This window comes from Electrophorus electricus, chromosome 14 (assembly GCF_041902795.1).
Source record: "Electrophorus electricus isolate QZ-2024a chromosome 14, ASM4190279v1, whole genome shotgun sequence".
NCBI classification, from domain to species: domain Eukaryota; kingdom Metazoa; phylum Chordata; class Actinopteri; order Gymnotiformes; family Gymnotidae; genus Electrophorus; species Electrophorus electricus.
Genome location: NC_137510.1, coordinates 16,695,354 through 16,721,192, shown reverse-complemented (window position 1 = coordinate 16,721,192; position 25,839 = coordinate 16,695,354).

The window sequence follows — 25,839 nt, the reverse complement described above, 5'->3', positions numbered from 1 at the left end:
AAAAACACTGAAGCTTATTCCTCAGACAATGTCAGGTATTAAGAGAAAGTAGTTACCAGTTGACAGATATCCTCACAGATATCTTTAACACTTACTTGCTCAAGCAAAAGTAACAACATGCTTTAAATCAGCTATCATAATCTGTGTCCCAAAGTCCACAGTCTCTGGTCCAAACAACTACTGTCTAGTAGCACTGACATCAACAAGAATGAAGACACTCATCAATATGCATACAACAAACCAGTTAACCTCTGATACTATTACACCAACCATGCACACACATATGGCCTAATGCGGACCTTTGTTTATAATTAAATACCATTGTCCCTCAGACACTTGTCACCAAGCTGCTACACCACAGTCTGAACACATCACTGTTCAGTTGGGTGCTGGACTTTCTGACAAACAGGTCTCAGGTGGTCAGGATCCCAAACTGACTGTCCAGTCCCATGATCACCAACACAGGACACCCCAAGAGATGTGTACTGAGCCCACTGATATACACACTATTCACACATGATTGGACAGCTAAACACACAAGCAACTTGATTAAGTTTGCTGATGACATCACAGTGGTAGGTCTCATTACCAAAGGAAAGGAGACGGCCTGCAGAGATGAGGTGAGACAGATAATGGAATGGTACATCATCAACAATCTCATCCTGAACAGAAACAAGACAAAGAAGATGTTGGTTGGCTTCAGGAAAACACACACCACACAAATGCACACACACACACACACACACACACACACACACACCTCAGTCTGGACAGCACAGCAGTGAAAATGGTAAATAGCTTTAAGTTCCTGGGATTACACATGTCTCAGAACCCTACCTGGTCCCAAAACACATTTGCCATCATAAAAAAGGATCATCAACGACTTTCCCTCCCTTCAGAAACTGAAGACAGCTGACATGAGTGCCGCAATACTCTCCTCCTTGTACAGATGTGGAGAGCATCTTGACCAGCTGCATCACAGCATGGAATGGCAGCTGCATCGCAACGGACAAGAAAGCTCTTCAGAGAGTAGAGAAAACGTATCACTGATACCCGTCTCCCAAACTTAAGGGATGTCTACATCAAAAGGTGTCAAATAAAGGCTAGGAGCATCATGTAGGAGCCCTCTCACCCTGCTCATGGACTGTTCATCATGCTCTATTCAGGGAGGAGGATTCGCATCTGTAAAACACACACCTGCAGATTCAGAAACAGTTTTTATCCACAAGCCATCTGTCTTGTTAACACCACAAACTGATACAACTACTCTACTGTATTTGCACATCCTCTCCTGTATTTGTATTTGTCCTGCAAATGTTTATCACTTTGCTCGGCATATGCGTTGAACTATCAATATTTCATTGCATTCTAATTTTAATCTCTTTTGATTACATCTATTTACTTACATTGTAATACTTTAAACCTATAGGTTTGGTATTTTTATTCCTATTTAAATCTGTATATATTATTATATATATTATTATAGATTATATAGATTATATTGGTTATATTACTTTAATTATCTACTTACATAATACTACTGAGCCAGAGTAGATTACTTTTCATTGTGTACACGTGAGAGCTTACAAATGACAATAAATAATCATGAATCTTGAATAAAGCAGCTAGTTGTGTTACTCTGATATTATTTGAATTCATCTCATGGGAAAATAATTTATCTACTAGCCTCTACCTTATTCCTAATTTCACATCACCCTAAGCCTGCCTATATCTTTCCCTTTACAACACCAAGAGGTCATTTCCAGGCATCTTAGGCTTCATTTCATTCTGAAGTTGCAGAGAAAATAATCACTGATCAATATGAACATGAGAGATCTTGAAATTGTGGCTACATTTGAGTGATTAATAATCAGAGCACAGTGCAGTATGTTCTCAGGGTCATAGTAAGACTCAAGGAGACATCTGCTCAGGCTGCAAGGTGCTGATTATATTACAAGGAGTGGCACTCCACCTAGCACAGCAGTGCCATAATCGGCACAGTAAACACTTATCATGCAACCTGCATTGATTGGGATGTGCTTCTCATCAATCATTAAGGCTCATTTTAGTCTAGTAATAATGGTGCCATCTGCACTCAGCCAGAGATTTGAAGGGGAAATGGTAAAAATAGAGAATTCTTGATTCCACAGCATGAAGAAAGGTAAACTGCTCAAATGAAGTGAAGTAACAAAGTGTGAGATGCAGATATATTTGCTTCTTATATTATGTAGCGTGCACTGTGTGGGTTATAGATGATTATGGATCAGTGCTGTGGAAACCCATATAATATTATGTGAAATAATGACATTTTACTTGCCAAAGCATGAACTCAATTTAATTCTGTTTGCATAATTCCACAGTTTACAAATGTATTCCTGCTAAGACACATGCATACATATATCTTTGTGCAGAATACAACAAATGTTAGAAATCTTACCCAAAGTTTAGTGGCAAAATCAAGGATTTGGAATTTTATACAAGAAAACTCTGAGCTTCACTCTGAGTTTCAAAAACAAATAAATTATTTAATTTACACTATATTGCCAAAAGTATTCACTTACCCATCCAAATAATTGAATTCAGGTGTTCCAATCACTTCCATGGCCACAGGTCTATAACACCAAGCACCTAGGCATGCAGACCTCTACAAACATTTGTGAAAGAATGGGTCGCTCTCAGGAGCTCAGTGAATTCCAGCATGGTACTGTGATAGGATGACACCTATGCAACAAGTCCAATCAAGAAATTTCCCCACTACTAAATATTCCAGAGTCAACTGTCAGTGGTATTATAACAAAGTGGAAGCAACTGGGAATGACAGCAACTCAGCCACAAAGTGGTAGGCCGCGTAAAATGACAGAGTGGAGTCAGCGTATGCTGAGGCGCATAGTGCGCAGAGGTCACCAACTTTCAGCAGAGTCAATCACTACAGACCTCCCAAATTCTTGTGGCCTTCAGATAAGCCCAAGAACAGTGTGTAGAGAGCTTCATGGAATGGGTTTTCATGGCCAAGCAGCTGCATACAAGACTTACATCACCAAGTACAATGAAGAACATCGGATGCAGTGGTGTAAAACAAGCCGCAACTAGTCTCTAGAGCAGTGGAGATGTGTTCTCTAGAGTGACGAATCATGCTTCTCCATCTGGCAATCTGATGGCGGAGTCTGGGTTTGGCAGTTGCCAGGGGAATGGTACTTGTCTGACTGCATTGTGCCAAGTGTAAAGTTTGGTGGAGGGGGGGATTATGGTGTGGGTGTCACGGAACGCTCGGCTTCCCCGAGTCATGTGGTTTGGCCCACCACGTGCAGTGGGAGGGCGGTTTTATTTGTACCCACATCTGCACACACCTGCACCTTGTTCGTCTAAATGTATATAAACCCGTGTCAAAGTGTTCAGGGTGTTGGTTATTGTAGGCGTAATGTGTGGATGTTTTGTGTTAATGTAAAACGTACTCTTGTTTCTTGTATCTGTCTAATGTTAACTGTTTCATGTTCCTCGTGTGTGAATCTTGTGAGTGCCGTTAGTGTTCTATGTTAATAAATGTACGTCCCAGTCAGTGGAGTCTGTACGTCCTGCCCCTTGCCCTGCGGCACTCGAGCCACCACACATTACAGAATAATCAACCGCCACAGGACGCACACTTCTGCGGTGAAAAACAAACTTCCTAGCGGGAGGTGCGTGGACACCCCCTGTACCGCTGCCTGGATCCCAGGATATTGGGGAGAGGACCGCGACCGTTGTCTCCGTCTTCTCCGGAGGCGGAGGGGACCACCCCCAGGAATTTCTTGGGGGGGGCCTGAGGCTGTTGAGCCCAGGCCGAGGAGGACCGAGGGGCACCACAACAACCAGAAAGAGGGCGGTCGCGTGGAGCCAGCGGCATCTCCTAAGACCCTTCCCGTCAGCGGACACGCCAGTGAAACTGGAAGGGCCTGCCCAAAGCCTCGGAGGCAAACCACCTCTGGGACGCTCTTAGAGCGTCAGGAAAGAGGAGGACTGTTTAGGGAGGTGGCATGTCTAGAACCGGGGCGGACGTGCACCCCTGCGTGTTCGTCGAGGCCATGGACACGTCAAGGCGCCTGCGGGGACGGCGGGCGCAACGTCACAGCTCCTTGTGTTTGTGTGTTGGCGCTATCGTGCATTTCTGTTTGTGCCTTTTTGTTCACAGGTGCAACGTTTTGTGAAGCGTACCGGACTGCCCAGAGAGAGGCAGGGAAGCTGCCTTTCTCCCTCTCTCAGCGAGGTCTCCTTTGTTGGCGGCACCTGGCCCGCCTGGTACTGGGTGGGCGCCGGGCACTGCTGTGCCGTGTGTTGTGTGTACGTGTACACAGCGCCCGGAGGTTCATGTTCATTGGACAGATGCATGGGGAGCCGCGCCCCTTAGGAGGGGGTTCTGTCATGGAATGCTCGCCTCCCCCGAGTCACGTGGTTTTGCCCGCCATGTACAGTGGGAGGGCGGATTTGTTTGTAACCATACCTGCACACACCTGCACCTTGTTCGTCTAAATGTATATAAACCCGTGTCAAAGTGTGCAGGGTGTTGGTTATTGTAGGCGTAATGTGTGGATTTTTTGTGTTAATGTAAAATTTTTCTATATTCTTGTATCTGTCTAACGTTAACTGTTTCATGTTCCTCGTGTGTGAATCTTGTGAGTGCCGTTAGTGTTCTATGTTAATAAATGTACGTCCCAGTCAGTGGAGTCTGTGCATCCTGCCCCTCGCCCTGCGGCACTTGGGCCACCGCACATTACAGTGGGGTTGTTTTTCAGGAGTTGGGCTTGTCCCCTTGGTTCCAATGAAAGGAACTGTTAATGCTTCAGCATACCAAGTGATTTTGGACAATTTCATGCTCCCAGCTTTGTGGGAACAGTTTGGGGATGGCCCCTTCCTGTTCTAACATGACTGCACACCAGTGCACAAAGCAAGGTTCATAAAGACATGGATGAGTGAGTTTGGTATGGAAGAACTTGACTGGCCTGCACAGAGTTCTGACCTCAACCCAATAGAACACATTTGGGATGAATTAGAGCAGATACTGCAAGACAGGCCTTCTTGTCCAGCATCAGTGTCTGACCTCACAGATGCACTTCTGGAAGAATGGTCAAACATTCCTATAAACACATTCATAAACCTTGTGGAAAGCCTTCACAGAAGAGTTGAAGTTGTTATAGCTACAAGGGGTGGGCCAACATCATATTAAACCCTATGGATTAAGATTGGGATGTCACTCAAGTTCATATGCATACGAAGGCAGACAAGCAAATACTTTTGGCAATATAGTGCATTTACTATGGTGCTACAAGTATCACCATCAGAATCTTTCCTATAGCCTATTATAAGTCTTTAATGCACAAATGAAATTAATACTACTTCAACATATTGGAAATCTTAAGACAGTTTGCAAGGAGAATTGTAGTAGAACTGCTTCTATAGTTTGAACAGTTAGGAAAAGGTTACCACTAAATGGTATGACATTCCACGACTCACAGAAAGTCAAATGCTGAAGGTTTCGGCACCACCTATCAATAATACATGATTTTTAAGACTGGAAATTGTGGAAATTGTGTATATATGTTTTATCCAACAGTAATACAACACTGATATAAGACCATTCTTCGTAGCTAGGGGTGTCTTACTGTTTATATGATCAGTTTTCAATTTAAAATAGTCATTCACATTATTTTTTCCTAACTACAGAAAATATGCAATTTTGTCTTTCAGTCTAGATAAATATTAATGTAAGTACATTACTGTCCTCTGATATGGGCCAGAATTCATATATGGTTTACCATATATGGATATACATACTCTCAGATTAAAGCTGACTGTACTTTAAGTAATAATTGTTTTATGGAACACAAAGCACAAAAAACATGTCAGAGTCCAATCATTATCATCAAGGAGATCAAAATAAAGAAAAGCTGGCTAAAAAGAGACATCAAAAGATAAATGCAATGAGGATACTCTAAGGATACATAAAATGAGGATTGCACTATAATGCTTGCACACATCGCCACTGAACTTATGAATTCAGGCTGTCATACAAGCAAACACACAAAAACATCTCAACTTAAACACACTCATAGAATGTGCTCATGGCAAATATTAAAAATAGATTATGGGAATATTGGAGGCTAAGTGATGCCATAAGAAGGATTGATTGTCTGGAGGAGTTTCACTAAGACTGCCAGCATCCCCTTGAAAGTCCCATCAACTTAATGATGTCATGTGCCTTGTGCATCCAGCTTAAGCAATGACAGCCATTTTGCAGTGGTCTTGTCACCTTACTTAAAGAGCAGTTGCCAGCAGTTCACAGCAATGTGTTTTCCTTCCAATACACACCTTGTAGACAGACCATGAGAGCCAAAGCAGAAATGCTTACTTTACACAGATATTTAAAAAGTCTAGTGAAAACATATTATCATCACAATTCTGTGGCTCTTTGTAATGAACTACTTATCTACTTTAAACTTTTCCCCCCTCTACTTTTTTGTCTTTGGGGCTCTTTTTGTCTGATGAGGCTGTTATCCATAAGAACATTTTTGAACAACTTCTTCTGGAGACTTCAAGAGGTGAGGAAAAGACATTTTGTTACTGGTATAATTTGCACAGGCAGGGGAAACTCTAAAAAACTTGAGCACTGGAAAAGCAGTGGCTGGATGCAAACTCTGTGGGGTTTAGAGATGCCATATGCAATTAGGTTCTTCCACCATAAAAAGAGAGAGAGCAAGCCATGGTGCTTGTGCCAGCTACTTCCCTGAAACCCTCATCCCTGAACTGTGCCAGACCATCAGCATGAGGGTTGAAAGGTGGCATCAGAATGTATGGATGGGACTTGTCTTCTGCCAGTAGTCTTCTGAGCGGATTTGCAGGTGTGGGTCCATGGATGGGAAAATCTTCCCCATCCGAAAAGTCGATTAAAGCCAGCAGCTGTGTTTCAGGCTCTGCCAGGCATCTCTCCCCTCCTCTCCTTCCTCCATCCCTCCATTTTCTTTCCTAACTTCAAGGAGCTGAGAGAACTGTCCAGTGAGCCAAACCAAGCCAGAGTCTTCAGTTAGAGGTAACTTTACTTTCTCACCCTTTAAAGCCAGTGTAGCGATGCTTGTAGTTTATCCCATCAAATAAAACAGACTTTTCTCTGATTTCCTGGCATTCAGTAAAATTGTGAATTTAATGGCTCATTAAAAACGCATACCTGGATTTCCTGAGTAAATTAACATCAAGGAGATCATCATGAAATAAGGATACTGTAGAGTGTAAGAATTTCAAAGGATATATACTTTTTTGTACAAATGGCTATGATTGCCTCTGAATTTTTAATGTCACTCTTCAGACACCAGATGTCATGAAGTACACTTTGCTAACTGCCTGCTAAATAACAGATTTTCTTTTTTTTAATTTTTTTTTAGCTCAGTTTCTGTTTGCTGTTTTTTGTACTTCCATTACTGTGGAATCTAACCTTCTCTTATTCCTGAGTACTCAGCACTCATTTCAGTCTCACTGGATTAAGAGTCTCCAGCTATAGCTGTATGGGTAACATGTTGTAATGTGTTGTCCCCATTTCTCAGTAGTCACCAAATAAATTTTCATTGGAGTTGTGAAATCGATACTTGCATTCCCTCTTTTGCCTCATTTAGGCTAAAGGCAGGATCTCCTCTGACTTTAAAACTATGTTAATGTAATGTATTGAACCTCTTTCTTTAATTACACATATTGCTTATAATTACATACCTTGACAGCTGTTGGCATTCTAATTACTAATGCTTTCCTGGAATTTGCCCTCTATTCCCTCTATGCAATGACTCTGAAACATAAAGAACCAAAAGAAAATTGCTTTGCTACTACTTTTAGATGGCTCTGCAGTTTAAGACTAGAAGAGTCATTATAGTTTCTCACTGGGTTCTCTCTGTGTTGTGATTAGTAAACAGTAAATGCATGTCTTTAGCTAAACAATGTCCCATTCATCAAAAGGATTGTTTTAGCTTTGATATGAAATGAAAATTTAACGACACTACGGTGTTATCATTATAAGATCTAACATAGTTAATATGCCTTTTCTACATGGTCAGCTGTAACTTTGTTTGTTACATTGGTTTAGTAATATTTCAGCAAAAACTGTCTCTATGTTTGTGAGTAAATTAATTCCTGATACTTTCCTGCTTCTCAAACTTGTCTTTGCGATTAAAGCATTTGACAGCCATGTTTGTATTTAAAAACACTGCAGCACATTCACAAATGTACATTACATTACAAATGTTTTTTTCAAAGAGTCATGTTGAGAAAAAATCTATGAAGGATAAGGTACGAAGCTAATACTTTTACTTTTGGCTATTGCTACCTCACAGTAAAAGCATAGTAAAAATGAAGCCCACTGATGACTTTCATGAATATTCCAAATTCTTGGGACTCATGTTATTTTGTTTAGTTTTTGTTTTGTTTTGCTTGTTTTTGTTTTTCTAAGCTTTAGAAACATTTGTATGGAACAAAAACCTTGTAGCTATAGAGTTCTTGTCATCCAGTAATAGATGCATTTTTGATATTTTCTGTTATTTTTATGACTCTTATTTTCCAAATGCTATTTAGCCACAAAAATAAATAATGATTCAAATAAACAAAATAATAATGATAATGACAATAAATGTGAAACATCTGCATCATTTGCCAAATTGCCACTTTATAAAAGCAGTGGGAAGTGAGACATTACATAGCTCTGCAGCAGCCTACTGTGAGGCTAACTGTCTGTTTCTGATGCCAAATGAATCTCCACAGTACATCCCAGCTGACTGTTAGATTCACAGAAAAATCTACCCATGTTAGTATGTTAGTAATATCAACATTGTATCAACATTGCTCTTATGACATTTACAGGAATTCAGACATTTATTTCAGACATTCTGAAACATCCTTCTGAACATCCAACCACAGTCTTGTGTGTGTGGATGGGTGGGTGTGACTGCTCTGCAGATGTTTTCAGAATATTTATACACACTCACAATTTTTTGACATTTAAAAAAATACAAAACATAATTACCATCTGTATTTTGGATATAAGCATGCCATGTACAGTATAAGGATTCTGATTTATATAAAATATTGTGATTTCAGAATTGCAACTGATTCTTTACATATCCATGCATTAAACCTTGACTTATAATTGAGACCAAAATGTACAGCAATAAGATGCATTTGTTTGTTTTTTCCTTCCAATCCATGTCTCCCTGCTGAGAGGGAAATGTAGTCATTTCTGTTCTCTATCACTGCTTTACTGTATTCTTTATATGCTATTGAGGGCTGATAGGAAAAGAAGAAGCGATCAGAGTTGTAATAAAACACTTTCTATATAATGCTGGATTTTGTAGAATGCTGAGAGCATTTGCTCTATCGGTGGATTTGCTCCTAGTAATTAACTTGCACACATCAAGGTCATTAGGGAGCAAGCAGGGTGTCAGGGCAGTAATCATTAACTTACTCATGATCACTGTGGTACTGCCATCAGTCAACATTTCAGAGTTGTCTACATTCCCACTATATCTTTTGGTTCCCCTTTAAATATTTTAGTACACCAGACTGATAGTCAACCAAAGCAGAAGAGCTAGAAAGTTTCATAATGTGACTGTGTGATGACCACTCTACATCTTTACTGTGAGTCCTTGGCCCCAGGGGCCACACTGTCTGAAGAGAAAACCCCCATTCAGATTAGGTCCCACGTCACCATGGAGGGACCTTCTGACTGATAGACACTAATGAATGTCCTCAGGCCGAAGGCCACTGGCCTTTTGGCTTCAGGACATGCTGGTAGGAGAGTACAATTGATCTGGGTCAAAGCTGTAGACCTGGACTCCAGGACTTGACAATCCAACTATTTATTAGTATCTTCACACTCTTTCACTGTTCTTTAAGAGCAAGTTTCCTTCATAAACTTTGTGGACAGACAATTCAAAGACCTCTTATGAGAATAAGCAGTTTGGGTTATTAATAATAATGGGAAGTATGAAGCCAAGAAAATTGTACAAGCAAACACGGTCCTCAGAACTTACAAAGGTGGATTTGTGTGCTGGGAACTTCAGTTAAGCAACACCTGAAAGTGAGAAGAACCTGGTTGACACAAAGTTTGGAAGATTCAGAAAAATGCATCACCTCATTGTAATGTAGTGTAGCCCTAAAATATGCAAAGATGATGATATCTCAAGATACCGTTTGGATAGAGGAAATAAAAGTCCAGGAGACCACAGCATTGCTGAAATCTGATGTTTTGTGATTTTACTGGGAGCGATAAGTGCATGTTGCTCAGTATGCTTCATTTGATGACACAGAGCAGAGGAGTAATTCGGTGTTGCTGATAACATGCTGGTGACTCCTTCACCAACAAGTGTGCTCATGTTTCTAATGGACCCAACAAGCCCCCTGGCTCTGCCAAATGGTCTATGTGAACTCCCACTGAAAGAAAGAAATGTCACAAAATGTAATGTTACTTCTTCAGCTTCTTATGTTCTTGCTCTTCTTTAAGACTGGTGGTGTGAATTGTATGATTTGTTGTCCAAAACCAGTCCATAATAAATAAAAATAAATAAATATATAGATAATGCATAAATGGTTTTACCTAAGTTACTTAGCTCTTCTTCTGATCTGTCAACAACAAGCCTGGTGGAAACTATTTAGTGAATGTCTGGTTTCATTAGTTAATGACTTAGTTATCATTAATTCAGCATTCTGTTTTATTTGAACAAGTTAGCATGTTCTGTTGATCCACAGTGGCAGTACAGTCATAAGTTATATTTCAAATGAGGATATGAAAATCTAAAGCACCATAATTTCCATAGCTCTTGAAATTGGTGTTAATATTACATCATCAAGTATAGAACAACAGCAATTGTCTCCTTTAGAAAATCTCGTGGATAAAATTATCTGTTTTGAAATTTATTCACTTTATAAATAAATTATATTATCTGTTTGTGTTGATGTGAATATGATAAACCAAACAAGACCTGTGTACATTTTGGCCTTCCCAAGCACCACCACATGATTTCATTTGATAAACACATGATGGCATTATGAGCACATGATGACAGAATGAGCACTTGATGGCATTATGAGCACATGATGACATGAAGAGCAGGCCAACATGTTTGCAGACAAGGTGGAGGAGAATTGTTGTCCAACATTGTAGACTTCAACACAAAAACATAAAGAGTGTGTCATCATTACTAGATTCACCCAATCCACAACTATTAAAAAGCAGACCCCCTGGGCCAAAACTGTGGTTGCTTGCCACCAAAAAATTTAACATGAGAAAGTGGGCGAAATAAAATCTCAATGAGTACATTATTCAAATTTATTTCATTCTTTGTATGAATTTCAAGCTTTTATTCCTATCCTTCCTTTCCTCTTGTTCCCCCTTGCTAAAGCTTATTCACAGAGATTGTTGTTCCTTTCAGATAAACAGGTATTTTTGTTTGTAGCAATTATTGCCTGAGGATTGTTTCCCATGTGACTGGACTGTCAATGAACTGACAGATGGAATGGGGAAATGTACTGGCGGATTGGGACTAGGAGACAGGTTGGTTGCCTGAGCTTCTGACTTCTGTGCTTTAAAAAGGCATTTCACTACAGGGAGGTAGCTCCCTTAAAGTTTAAAGGAGAATAAAGTCTTTCCCACTAACAATATTATACATTCTATGCAAACTCTATAATTTTATAATATCAGATTTTGAATTCTTTAGATAATTTAGTGAAAAGTAGCTACCATTCTAAAGGTAATTACTTCAGTTAAAAAATTAAACAGGACAGAACTAGTGAGTAAATCTTAGTAATACTATATTACACCGCTATATTTAGAGTCTAGGAAATTTAGTTCAGGCAGTAAAATAACAATAATTCACAATTACACTGCAATAAATTAGCAATTTTAGTAATTATCAAATAAAATTACAAGTATGTAATTATAATTCTGAACCCCTCATATATTTCATAAACTGTATTTTATTGCAGGTGGCAAATCACGATCCCTAAATCAGATTAAAAACAGTCTGAGTTGTCCTAGGATAATTACTAAAAGAAAGATTAAGTGGCATGTGTTTGGCTTAATACACTTAATACCCCACTGACCACTTATATTGGGTTTTTCACAATAGAAAGTATTTATCTGCTGAGATCAGTATGATCAGTTTAATATTGTGGCCACCTACATTGGAATATGAAATAAAGTGCAAACAAAGAGATAATGTACTCACAAACATCTACATGTCTTAAAATAATTTGCTGTTGATGTCAGGCCCTTGCTACTTGATTCTTGTTTTGCAATGTCTGTTTAATTACATATTTTCTGCCTAATCTTTGTCTAGAAACCAGGTGTGGTGACATTATTGAACAAATTATTCAGTGATGACAAAAGAGCCTGGAGGGCTTTAAGATAGTAATGTCTTCAGATAAAAATACCCCTTGCACAGATTTTAGTTATAGTAAGAAACTAAAGATGGTTGAACTACAAATTTTCCAAAATATTTTGATCATGCAGTAACGGTTAAGCATGGAACAAGGCGGAGAGCTAAATGCAAATGCAGGAGAGATTTCAATAGAAACAGGATCAAGAGTACAAACCACATGAAAGTAAAACAAAGATAAAGCAGAAGATGAAACGGAATAAATGTAAAACAACATGGTTTGTTACCAGAGAGGTCGCAAACTAGATACTAAGAACCTTAACAAACCAAACAATAACTCACCACAAAGCTAATTCATACTTAAATACAGAGCAAAACAAGGGATCACTAGTAACAGGTGATAGCAATCAAGGGAGGGGAACTAATCAAGGAACAAAGCAAAACCAACACAAAGAAGCACATGGAAGGGTGTCACCAAGGGAACCACAATGCTCAAGGAGTGGAAACCTGACACATGCACAGCATTCACATCTGCTAAATATTGCATTAGTATACAAATTATTGATGGCTTGCCTCATTTATTTTATCATTTTCCATTTTATCATTTATATTAGTTTTTGTTTGACCTACTACAATCGTGTTCATTTAGAATACATTTGAATTTCCTTTTAGAATTTGCTTTGTTATCTGTCAATCTGTTTGGTATTCAGTACAAGTGAGAGCACAAACTGAAAAGCCTGACTACTAATTTGCACATCACTAGTGAAACCTGTAATCTTGGAGGCTGGCCGTAAATCCTGTGGCCTGTGAACCACTACAAAGTGCAGAGGACCAGATTTTATCTAGCAACATCCACTAAAAGCTTAAGGATGGGTCATAAAATGAGACTCTTTTTCAATGAGGAATAAGTGCAGTATTATCCAAAAGAATTATGCTTGAGAAAATTTCACAGCCATATATTTAATTGCTGACCATAACATAATTGTGTCCATGCAGGATGACATTATCCTCACTGCAATGAAAATTACTATTTTGGATCTTTCAAGTACTGTACTAAAGAGATAAACATGTTATTCAATGGACTAAGTTGGCAGAATGCTCTCTGCGTTAAAATGCTTACATCGAAACTGGTCTTAAATAAACAAAAGCTTTAAATTTCACATTAGCTTTCTTTACCAGTAGGCACCTATTTTAAGAATAACACACATCTGACTGCTCAGATGAGAAAGTACAATATAATTATGAGAAGGGAAAAGTGCTTCTTTAATTACCAGTGTGTTTCTCTGAGTGTGGTGAAAATAGGTCTGCTGCTTTTTACACATTAAGTCTCTAATTGCCTTTCTACTTCTAAGAGAGAATGCGCTGGGCTTATTTCTCCGCATTTTGCACAAACTAGTCCCACGTGGCCATAAATTGTTGTTTTGCTAAGACATCAAAGTCATTTTTCACATGCTATGTTTAGCTTCTTTATATCTCTACTTGAGGTAAAAAGAAAAGGCAGGCAGCAGCATGTTCTCCAAGGTCACAATGTATAGGCCCCTACAGAGTAAGCCATTGGAATTGAACTCTCAGATGCATTTTTTTTGTTGTTGCTTTTTAACAACATTTATGCATTCCTACTAAACAGTGAGATTAATATTCTGTGTTCAAATTGAATACATAGTTTGTAGACAAACCAATAAAAAAACACCACCACAACAACAAATAACTCACACTTTCAGGAGTGAAAACAGATCAATAAAAATGGTTCATGAGTTATACATACGTATGCATCTATGTGTTGTAGAGTTGTAGTGTACTGGGAGCAATTGCACCATTTACAACTGAATAGAAAGCAAAACAATGGAAAGCAAGATATTTACACTAAAGCTCATCATGTAGCATACCTTGTATAATTACTTCCTGTCATGATTTCCCCCTCCTTGGCATCAAGGTGTGCATGTGATTCTGTGTGTTTTTGTCTGAGCTATGTCTCCAAGGCCAACAACTGCCATGTGGTTTTGTTTGGTTGCCATTTCCACTCTTGCCTCTTGCTGTCTGAATCCTTTCCCTTTATTGTATTGTAATGTTTCCCATTACCCCCTAATTTACCTGTGTGTATATACCTCTAGTTCCCTTGTCTTGGTTATCAGTTCTTTGTTTTGGTGAAGGTATGTTGTGTACATTTTCTTGATGTATGTAGTATTTCTTATTAAGCTTGGTTGTGGTGGAGTTCTGTTTTAGTGTCTTTTCTATTCCAGTTGTTTGAGGTTTGTTTTTGTTGTTGCTATTGTCATTTTGCACTTTCCATCCTGCCCTCAACTTGTGACAGAAGTACTGACCTAAAAAGGGTGCTGTAAGTTGACTTGCTAAGGATGTTGGAAGAGGCTTCCACTTGGTCTGGTATGCCCACTAACACAAAAGAAATGCCTAAGCCAATGTCAAGCAGCACATTCATTTGTTCACAGATTGGATTGCTGCCTGGGAAGTGACACTTCTAGTTTGAGGGACCAGGTTTGCCTGTATTTAGGCTGACTTTGAGCTACATAGGGCAAGCCAGATTCTGGTTACTTTAAACTCCTTTTTCCCCATACCTGTTCACCACCATTCCTCAAAGTCTGCTTAGTGCCGCATATCGGTTGGTCACCAAGGCTGTTCCTGTGCCTGTTACTCCCTCGCTCACCCCCATCCCTTTATTCACTTCAGGGTTTGTCCCAGTATGTGTACATGTCCCTGTACCTGTCCTTGTCAGTGTCCATGTTCCTTCAGTCCTTTGCCCAGTCTCCTGTCATCCAGTTCCTTGCTTCTCCTGTTCAGCTCCCTGACCAGCCACTGATCATTCAGTCACTGGTTTCAGCTCCTGGTCTTCAGTCCCCTCTCCCGTGATGGCCCCAGGCTGGGCTAGGAATCCCCCAATTTACCTGGATGTGTTCACACACACACACACACACACACACACACACACACACACACACACACACACACACACACACATATATACATGTGTGTATGTGTGTGTGTGTGTGTGTGTGTGTGTGTGTGTATATATATATATATATATATATATATATATATATATATATATATATATATATATATATATATATATATAGTGAGTTCTTGATGTATGTAGTAGCTCTTGTTGAGCTCAGTTGTTTGGCTGTGTTGGAGATCCTGTTAGTTTCTTCAGTTTTGTTTTTTTTTGTTTTGTTTTTTTCATTTTTTTCCAGTTCTTGGATTGTTTTCGTTATTGCTGTTATTTATTTAATAAACTCTGCTTGCACTTGCACCCTGACTTGCACCTCACCTCCAATTTGTGGCACTACCTGCTTCCTCACATAATATTCTAAGCAGACCCATAAATAAAAATGAAACTACATAAGTATTAAACAATCTGGAACCTTGTCTTTATCAATAATTAAAAATATATATAATTAAAAGAAAAATATACTGAACAACCAACTAAAACTGCTGCAGCCCTGGGCCTCACAATGAAAATCCCAAATTTCAAAATGACCATTCATCTATACACATTTAATTTAACATTTATGAATTCTGAGCAAAGATTGTTTCTTGAATGGCCTTGTCATTGAGAACACTGCACTCCACTGGCATAGTGTAATTGTAATACATGATGTTAGAGCAGAAGTTTAAAGTCCATGTGTTTTGTGTGTTGTCAAGCAGATAGTTACTGTATGAGCTTGAGATACATATGAATAAAAGAGGAAAGTAGTGTCTATGGAAGACACTAGCATTCTAAAAACTGCTGTTCGAATTTTGCCTGTTCTTCCAAATCTGGACAAGCAAAGAAATGGGAGAGGTCAAATACCCTGACAAAACTATCTGTTTCCAATGCTTATGGCTTTTAGGTGCTGTACTAAACAGAACCATGCAACCTAGCAGGCAGGAAAGCTTTTTAGAAACTGGTTTCTTCTTGCAGAAGCTTACTTTATCAAGTAGTTTTAAATGTTTCCAAAATCTGATACTTGTAGCTAGCTTCAGCTGATTCAGCTGATTAAACCTGTGTTCAAATCTAGTCTGGTAAAGCTTCTCAACTGGTCTTTTAAAGATGCCCCAAACTGTAAATTATTTGTTTAAGGTGAAGTTTAGGGACAGGGAACAGAACTGGTGCTATGGAGGCTTAGTAAAAACATCTGTTCTTGGCACGAGTTGTCCTGACTGCATCCCTCCTTCACAGTTACAGTAATATTTATATTATAGTTTATGTTCTGTATCACCTAAGTGCATAGTGTATATTACAGAGGATCCTGAATGATAAACTAGTTTACTTGTTGAAAATGGAAATTTACATATTGAGGTTATAGCCTTTAATGTTAACTTACTGTCAGGGTTTACTGTCATGATTTTGAGCATATTAATTTCTGATACCTGTTTCTCTTGTGTAGTGTGAATGTTCTCTTGTGTTACAGTCATGAGAATACATGCAAGTTATGCAATTAATGTTATTCAAATCACATTCTAAGATGGTGGTGTGAAAGCTGTGTTTGAAAGTAGGGGAGTGATATTTTCTTGAGTGCAATTTTTTAGCAATAATTCAGTTATCAAACAGAATTTCCTCATGCAGAAAAGGCTAAAAGAAAAGTGTAATTTTGCATTATTATTATATTGACAACCTCAATCCCTTTGAAGGACTATACTGAACTGCCGATTTGTCATCACTGAAACATTCACTATGCTCAGTATTAGTCTGACTAAGACTGCTGGTTGAACTAAGCTGTATTTATGTGAACAGTGTAGCCCAATTGTCTTAATCCAACTTGTTGACCTAAACTTAAACCTGATTAAAATGTATGCTTCAAGCCAATTTTAGCCTGACTATTCAAGGTAGATTCAGACAAGTAAACACTTGACTGAACAACTCTAGCTCACTAACTTCTCACAATATTTTTCCGTACTTCTCTCACACATGATGGTACAGCAAAAAAAAGGTTTATTGCTATCAATAAATATGCAAAGGTTTAACAAAAGAAGAAAGGGTTACATTTCAGGGGCTATTAAAAGATATCCCTTATGGTGGCCTGGTAGTGCGTTTTGTTTTTAAAAATTGGAAAACTCACATGTGGGAAAACTTCATTACACTACAAAGTGTTGTAAAGTAAAATCAGACTTTTGTAAAGTTTACAGACATGTCTGTAAAGTCAGACATTTGTAAAGTCAGACTATGCTTCTTTGCATTTAAAAAAATAACAGCACTATGAATGGACTTGATCTGAACAGTACAGGAAAATGAATGATGGTTGGAGCCACTGAAAATATCACGAGTGGATGATCTTGTCATCATGTGATGTCCCACATTCATTGCCATGACAGCCAGTTGTGATTCTGAGCATTAAACAAATAGTTCCTTTAACCCAGCTTGACAGAGCTTTGAGGAAAATATTCAAAAGCTAGAGCTCAATGCCAGTCATTACTGTCTGCTCTCATTGGAGTGAGCAAATGGAGTCTCATTATGTCTTTGTTGAACTCATCATGCCATATTACTGGACCATTAGCCCAATGCTTGACACCCAGGGAAGATGTGGGGCATCTGTGACTCTGAAATAATTCTACTCAAAGAAAATGGGAAAGACAATTGCAATTGAATGCATTGGTTGTTTCCATTGTTATGGCATTGTTACAGAAAAACAAATCTGACATTTTGTTGTCAAATTTCCCTACTTGAGCTTCTTTGAGATTTGTCACCTAAAAATGACAAACCTTTTATAAGCACTAAGATTAAATGTTGCCTACAGGAAGTGTTATTGTTCAAACACAGAAATCTGCTGTTTCACTAAATACTATTTAAAACTAGGAGAGGCTGTATATTTTTTAATGTATATTTTAATATAATAGTCCATTGAATGATTTCAAAGGTAATTAGCTATAGAGATGTCAAATAGAAATAAAATATTTCTAAAAATGTTTTAAGGTATGAGATAATATATAAATACATGGGTAAAGTCACTAGTAAAATTCCCAGCAGCAAGAACTGTGACTCTTAAATGAATTTTGTTTCCTGGCCCTGCTTTTCGATTCTGAATAAACATAATATGAACACATTTATGCTGTGACATTTAATCAACAGGGGACACTCTGCCTCAGAAATTGGATTAGTTGAGTTGTATTGAAAGCACCAGGACTGCGAGTGATTCCATTACCCTAAACTCTGGTATACAGAAATGCATTTACTAAAGATACAGTTAAATGTTTTGTATGACAATGTTGCATTCAAACAGTGGAAAGGAGGGACATGTAGAGAAGCAATCACATGGCAAAAAGTATGCAATATGAGAGTTATATGGGTTTTTGCAGTGGAACCTAGTAAATAAGTCTCCCTGTCAAATGACTATGCCTGCATGCAATTGTCACTGTCAGTGAAATAACTGCAAAGTGAATAATATATTTAAAAGATGTTTTTTGCACAAATACCAAAGGTATAGAACATCAAATAAAACTATAAGTAGGTGTGTTATATCACATTTTGCTCACTCTGTGGAAAATGTAAGAATTGTATTTAATGACAATAATTGTGCAAGCAGCAGATTGTTGCTGATTGCTATAATTGGGATTTTGCTTGCGTGTTTGTATTTGTGTGAGTGTGCGTGTGCATGTGGGTTGCTGTGTGAACAAGTGCTAGAGAGGCAGAGAGAAAGATAGATAGATAGATAGATAGATAGATAGATAGATAGATAGAAAGAAAGGGAGATGGGGCTGTTTCACCAGGGGACGAGCATGGATCGCAGCTGCTGAGCTGCTAAAATTTCATCAGTTGAGAGATGAACAAATCCTATCAGACAAGTCTGCCACCAAAACCAGCAAGGAGGATAAAATGAAAAGCAATGAACAGAACTCAGGACTCAGTGGCTCACTGCTTACGAAACCCACATGCAAAGAATAAGTAGGAATACCATAGCAAAAGCAGGTTTAATGTTCACTTTAGATCTGCTCTACAGAGATGTTTCTTAACAGGGCATGTAGTAACATGTAGTAAAAGAAACGGTATCCTGTTGGTGTCACTATATATACTGATATGGTGTTATTTAACAAATTGTGTGTGATGATGCAATTTCTTGACATTGAACAAAAGTAAGGTAGATGATATTTAATAGGAAATTGAAAAGATTCCAATAAAAATAAATTAAAAATAAATAGGAGTAGATTAGCCACATAAGAAACATATGTAAATAAATGATAGGGCTGTCATTTTTCTCCTAAATGACATTTTTAGATTTGTTCCTTTTCTTCAGCTGATAAGCACCCAAAAAAGAATTGCCTGACAAGCTTATAAGGGGACAATGACCATGAATCGTCACAGAAAGAGCTAATCTTCCTTTGACATTAAAAGGAAATTTGTATTATGTCAAATTAAATACTGCACTAGTTACTGAAAAGCTAATCATACCTCTTCCTTTGTTTATTCAGATACACTCTATGTATGTGCTTGACAACAGTGTTGAAGTACAAACTGTGTATCTTTTATTTTGCTGTAGTTCAGAATAATGGCAGAGAAAAATTACAGTCTCAGAATATAAACACAAAAGAATTAGTGTATGTGTCTTTTACTTTACCAGTACTATAGTAATATATTCATAATGACTATAATGATTCGACAGCAAAAACAAATGTCTTATTCCGTGGGCCGTCAAAGGATGAGTCTTTGTTCTCTAAGGTTCTAAAAATGTTAGAAAAACTCTGTACCTTTCCTTTCATTTATTCAGGTTTTATTTTAGACAACATCAAAATAATTGGTTGCAGCGCAAATGTATTACACCTTCAGCTCCTGAGTACAAAAATAAACAAAACGCTGCTGTTGCTGACATATTTCCTGTTTCCCATTTTTTGCATTCTACTGCCATCTGTGGAGAGCAGAGTCAGCAGCATTAGAGCGTTCCACAGCTTTTGCACTTTCCACATACCTCCCACACCTTTTTCAGATAATCTGAGATATAATGTATGTCCTATATGCTCTGAGATCAAATTCAGTGAAATTGCAGTGTTTTCTACTTTTCTCTTTCTTTCTTGAACTGCTATGACTTCATTATAATGCATGTCACTGCAAGAAATGTAGGAAACATTATTGTGAAGAATAGAGATTTTGTGCTGATTTTCTTTATACCACAAAACTTTTCAAAATCTTCTATTTCCATGTTTTGTAAATTGATAATTATATTTTAAATAGAAACTTTAGGCATTACCTGGTTGCACAATGAAGTAGTTCATCTGTGTCACTGTATTAATAGAAGGTTGATTTAACAGGCAGAGCAGATTACAGAAAATATTAATAGAAATGGTATGTCTAGAACAGTAAAGGAAATTAATATATGTTTGCATTGATATAATTGTAATATAAAACTATTGGCGGGGCAGCAAAGTAACAGTGATTTTGAAGCTTATGAGCTGCTCAATAAGCAGCATGTATCGGGCGAACACTGTAGCTGGCACTGATTTTTAAGTCTTATCAGTGCTATGTGGCTTGTGGTCATGGATCCCCAGACATCGCAGCTGGCCATGTACTCTTTGGGAGCGAATGGCAGCAATGGTCCCTTGTTATGCTCTTGCTATGCTGTCTGTTATTCAATTAAGGATGTGCCTGGTTATGGAGCAGATGTGTTTGTCGTATATTCTGAGGCACTCGGTGAATGCTGCATGGCTGATAGCTAATATAAGAAGGTTTTGTAAAAGGCTTCAAGAAACCCTTGAGGAGGAAGCATGTGCTGGCTTTTGCCCTCTCAGATTTGTGCTTGAATCTCCCACTGCATAAGAGACTTACAACTTTAAAAAACCTGACTGCCTCTGAACTGGGAAAAAAACTGAAGAGAATAGACAACTCTAACCATGCATACACAGGATGCAAATACAAGCATTGATTATTAGCATGCACATCATGCGCATCGTCAGGCAAATCTGGGGTAAACAGCACAAATCCCTGTAATATAACAGTCAGAGGCCACCAGAAAACAGAAAAAAAGGATAAACCAGAATTGTAATCCACAGGAATGCTAACTAATTAATTGATGCCTAGGATAACCCAGCCCAAATATGCTAAGCATGACATAACCAGAAAGCTACAGAAAGAGCTTACAACATGACTGGGGGCCACAAGGGTCTATAAGGAGCATAACGGACTGTATGGCCCCTTCCCCCAAACATTGTGTGTGTGTGTGTGTGTGTGTGTGTGTGTGTGTGTGTGTGTGTGTGTGTGTGTGTGTGTGTGTCTGCATGGTCACGCCTCCTCATGTTTCTCACCTGATTCTTGTTATCATACGTGTATATAAGTCTCTTGTCTTAGTATGGATGTTGTCAATGTTTGACCCATTAGCCTGCATGCTAATTCATGTTATATGTGAAAATAAATATATGTTCTTGTGTCTGCAACTCGTCCCAGCATCCTGCTTGAACCTCCATCATTACACAGACAGGTAATCAGGAACAGTTGACATTGTTTAGCATGGTGGTAAAGCTGAGCACTGATAGAATGGAGAAGAGAAGGGAGAAATTATTTTATTTCCAGACCATTTAAATTACTGGTTATTATTCCTGCTTTTAATTTGGTAAATACATGGGGTTTAAATGTAAAATTTACAGCCATACCTCTACCACTTTTACACATAGCATAGTGAAGACACTACTGGGACCACAGCAGACTGTACACTTTATTTCTCTCCTTTCATTACAGAGACGAAGCCCTCCCGAGGTGTGGGATCAATGTAAAAATAGTTGAAGGGGTGTGCAGTTGTAATGACTCTACAGTCCTCCCTGTCATTTCCCTGGGGGAGGCCGCCTATGTCATGTGTTAGTACTGCCATGCTCAAGGCTGAAGCAAAATCAAGTGTCATGACTGCCCCCTCCCTCCTTCCCCAACAATAACCGCTGCATCATTGAGTGGCAGGGGACCTAATGACTAGTGCTTTTCTTCTGCTCTGCTTTTTCACTGCACTGAGGCCAAATGGAAAATCTTCACAGCTTGTGAAGATAGAAAAATCAATAATCTATTCTATTCAATGGTCTCGGGTGTCACAGTAACTAGATAGGACTGGATGAGGTGAACTTTTCAGTGGCAAGCCTGAGGAAAAGGTGCTTTCTTTCCCCCTCACTTGGTAGAAGCAAAGACAATTGTATATACAATGTTTTTTTGTGATTATTGAGTAATAAAAGTTATTAAATTGTGCTGGAAAATGAAGCATAGTACTGGCAGCACAATATCTTATACTTAAGGAAATGAGGAAATAATCTGAAAAGTAAAGACCTGTATGCCTATTCATCCTCACTTTCTATCCCACCAAGTGCCTGATCCATAAATGAATCCCTGTGATTAAACTAAAGCAGCAATGTAAAGCAATGAGTTTCTTTCCTTGAACTACAAATACAAAATTCAGTCTCATCTCCCACCCTTCCGATGAAACTGGCAGACAGTGTTGGCAGCACAATGATTTTATACTTGGCTGATACAAATTGGAAATCATCTTTTGAAATAGAAGTATCATCTGCTACCTCCTTCTGAAAGCAGCTCAGTATTGCAGTGCGTGAGTTGGATCTTTAACACTCACTTTCGTCTACATGAACACACTGTCTCAACACACACACACACACACGTTAGAGAATTTCTACACAGTACTCTCAATAAATCTCCTACAACAGGCATTTTGGGGTTTCTCTCCTTGTAAAATGGACCCCTTTTAATAGAAAGCTGTAACTTAGAAATCAAGGGTGACCTACAGTTAATGCTACTATAATACATGTCATTTTTTAATCATGACTGTGGAGTTAGTGCCTCAGTATAGCTTACAATAGACACAGCAGAGTGTACTGATATTAGAACCTTCTGGTCTTGTGAATTTTATGCAGTATATAGGGAATTTAAATTGATATTTTTTATAGAATTGTATCACTATACTACCTAATACCAGGGCTTCCAGAATTCTTTTTTGTGTTGTTCTGTTAACATTCGCTGGAAATGTTTTTACAAACTACAAAAATAGTTGAATTTCAAGTAAGATGAAATTAAACTAATTTTCTATTCTATTATCCTATGAGCACATAATTCTCATTATATTACATCTCAGATATCAACTGACAGAAGCAAGTATTAGAAGATATTCACACACTTCATGCCCATGTTGACCATACATTCCTCCATTCCTAACTGTCCACTGGATCACAGTCTATGCAGCACAAAGCTGAGCTGACTGACAGATTTGATTTATGTGAACTCATCCCTGCATAGTATGTGGGATGGTCAGGGCCTGGTCCTGTGGGTTGTAACCAGGCAAAAAGATGGAGCGACTTGGAGGGGCACCTTGGCTGAGCGCCACACCGCAAGCAGCAAATGCAGCCCACGCTGCAGCTTGGGCTCGGAGTGCACTCTGCCAAGCTCGTTTAATGAACGCTGGATAAGGTGAACCAAGGGGAGCAGGAGTCCGAGCCGGAGGAGAAAGTTATTGATATCCCAGATTCATAATGATGACACTCTTTCACCTTTGCCATGACTATCGGCAAGGCAACGCATGTCAGTTGCATGCATAGAACTGTTGTTCTGATCCCTTTTCTTTTCTCTTTTTCTCTTTTCGCTCCTGAATAGAGGCTTTTTACTGTGCAAGGAGTTAACAAGAGAATTGTGATTTAGCTGTGAAATGACAAGCATGGCTTGGGAACTGCATGAAATGCTATGAGTTAGGAGGTGTGTAGTTTGGATAAATTTGAATACAACTACTTATAGTACAGTCCTTAGTTGAAATCACAGCAAACATATTAGAACTGTAGCATACATATTAGAACTACACTCGCAGACATGGTGCTGGTGAAATTCTACTTATTCACTGTATGTTACATGAACAAAAGCTTTGTTTAATTTACTTTACTATCCAATCTAAAATTCCATTGTTTAAATTTCTCACTGTTTCTCTTTTGCTGTGTCTCTTATACACACACACAAAGGATCTGATTAATATCTGATGTAAAGGATAGATAGATAGATAGATAGATAGATAGATAGATAGATAGATAGATAGATAGATAGATAGATAGATAGATAGATAGATAGATAGATAGATAGATAGATAGGAGTATATACTGTATACTCTTTACATTTATATAAAGTTTAATGAGTTTAATGAGCATCCTACTTTTCTAACTATCCTAATAATGTATGCTGATTAGTTCACTCAGAGATATTAAAATCATTAATGCAGAGAACTTCAAAGTAATCCATTCTTTTGGTCACAAGAACGAGATTGAATGAAATACTCCTTTGTTGTTTTGTTGAAAGAGTTTCTTCTCTGGAGACCACAGAATATTCCCCAGCTCCAAAAGCATAATTTTTTGTTTGTTTTTTTTCCCATGCTCATTCTATAAAATCCACAAAGGAAGTAATGGCCACATGCTTTTAAGGGGTTATTCATCTATGTAATTTTCAACACAAAACCAACACTTTCTGAACTACTGTAGTAGAAACCAAGACAAACTAAATGTATTGACCTAGTCAGATTATGAAATATGCTTTACTACCAAATAATAGGATGTAAATATTTCAAACTTAAGTTTATGACACTCCTTGTATGACAACTGAAAATTTAGCTTCACAAGATCATTAAACTGTCTGCAATTTATGCTACTTGTTATTATTTTGTCTTTATTCACAGTCAGTTGGATTTTTTTTAAGTAAGACAACAACATGAATATAAAATTTCAGAATATGGATTTTATGTTTGGAGCATCTGCTAATTAGTAACTGTAAACTAATCATAGATGTTAGTCAGCCTCATGTCACACACAGAAGGTACTAAGAGGTACCAGGGGCTGACTCAGACCTTACTCAGATGGAGAAGATTTCAGTAAATTATCATTGTTATAATAAACTATCATTGTTTATTAAACAGAATTTCAGTAGTAAATTGAGGTCAAACTTTCCATCTAACTGGTGCTTCCAGTGAAGTAGATATTCTCATTCTGACATTCCATTTCCTCGGTCTTGCCTGATTCCCATTACTTTCAGGTGTAATTGGCAGTGATTAATTAAACAGTAACCAAGCCATGAAACTAATACAAACAATGTAAGGAAATGGCTGGTAAATGAGGCATGCAAATTGTCATGTGCTCTTATCTAGAGGGGTCATTGCTGAATGCTGTTTAAGGTGGTCCAGAGTTGATCTCCTCTCATCACAAACCTTATTAAAAGTTACCAGTGACTGAAAAATTCCATTAACCATATTTCTATCCTCAGGATATATTCCACAGAAGTGAATTTAATACTCTGTGATCTGCTTTCCTTCAGAAGCTCAATTATTTTAATCACAAAAATCTGGGAAACAACCCTTTCATTTCAATAATGCTTCTAGGGCTGATTATCTTACAAATCCTTGAAAAATGCTGCTCCCCAGATTTTTTTCTTCTCTGCAACTGAATTAAATATGCTTTTTGATAAGCTTTGTTTAAAGTGTAAATGCACATATGTATGTATGTATGTATGTATGTGATTGCATAGAAT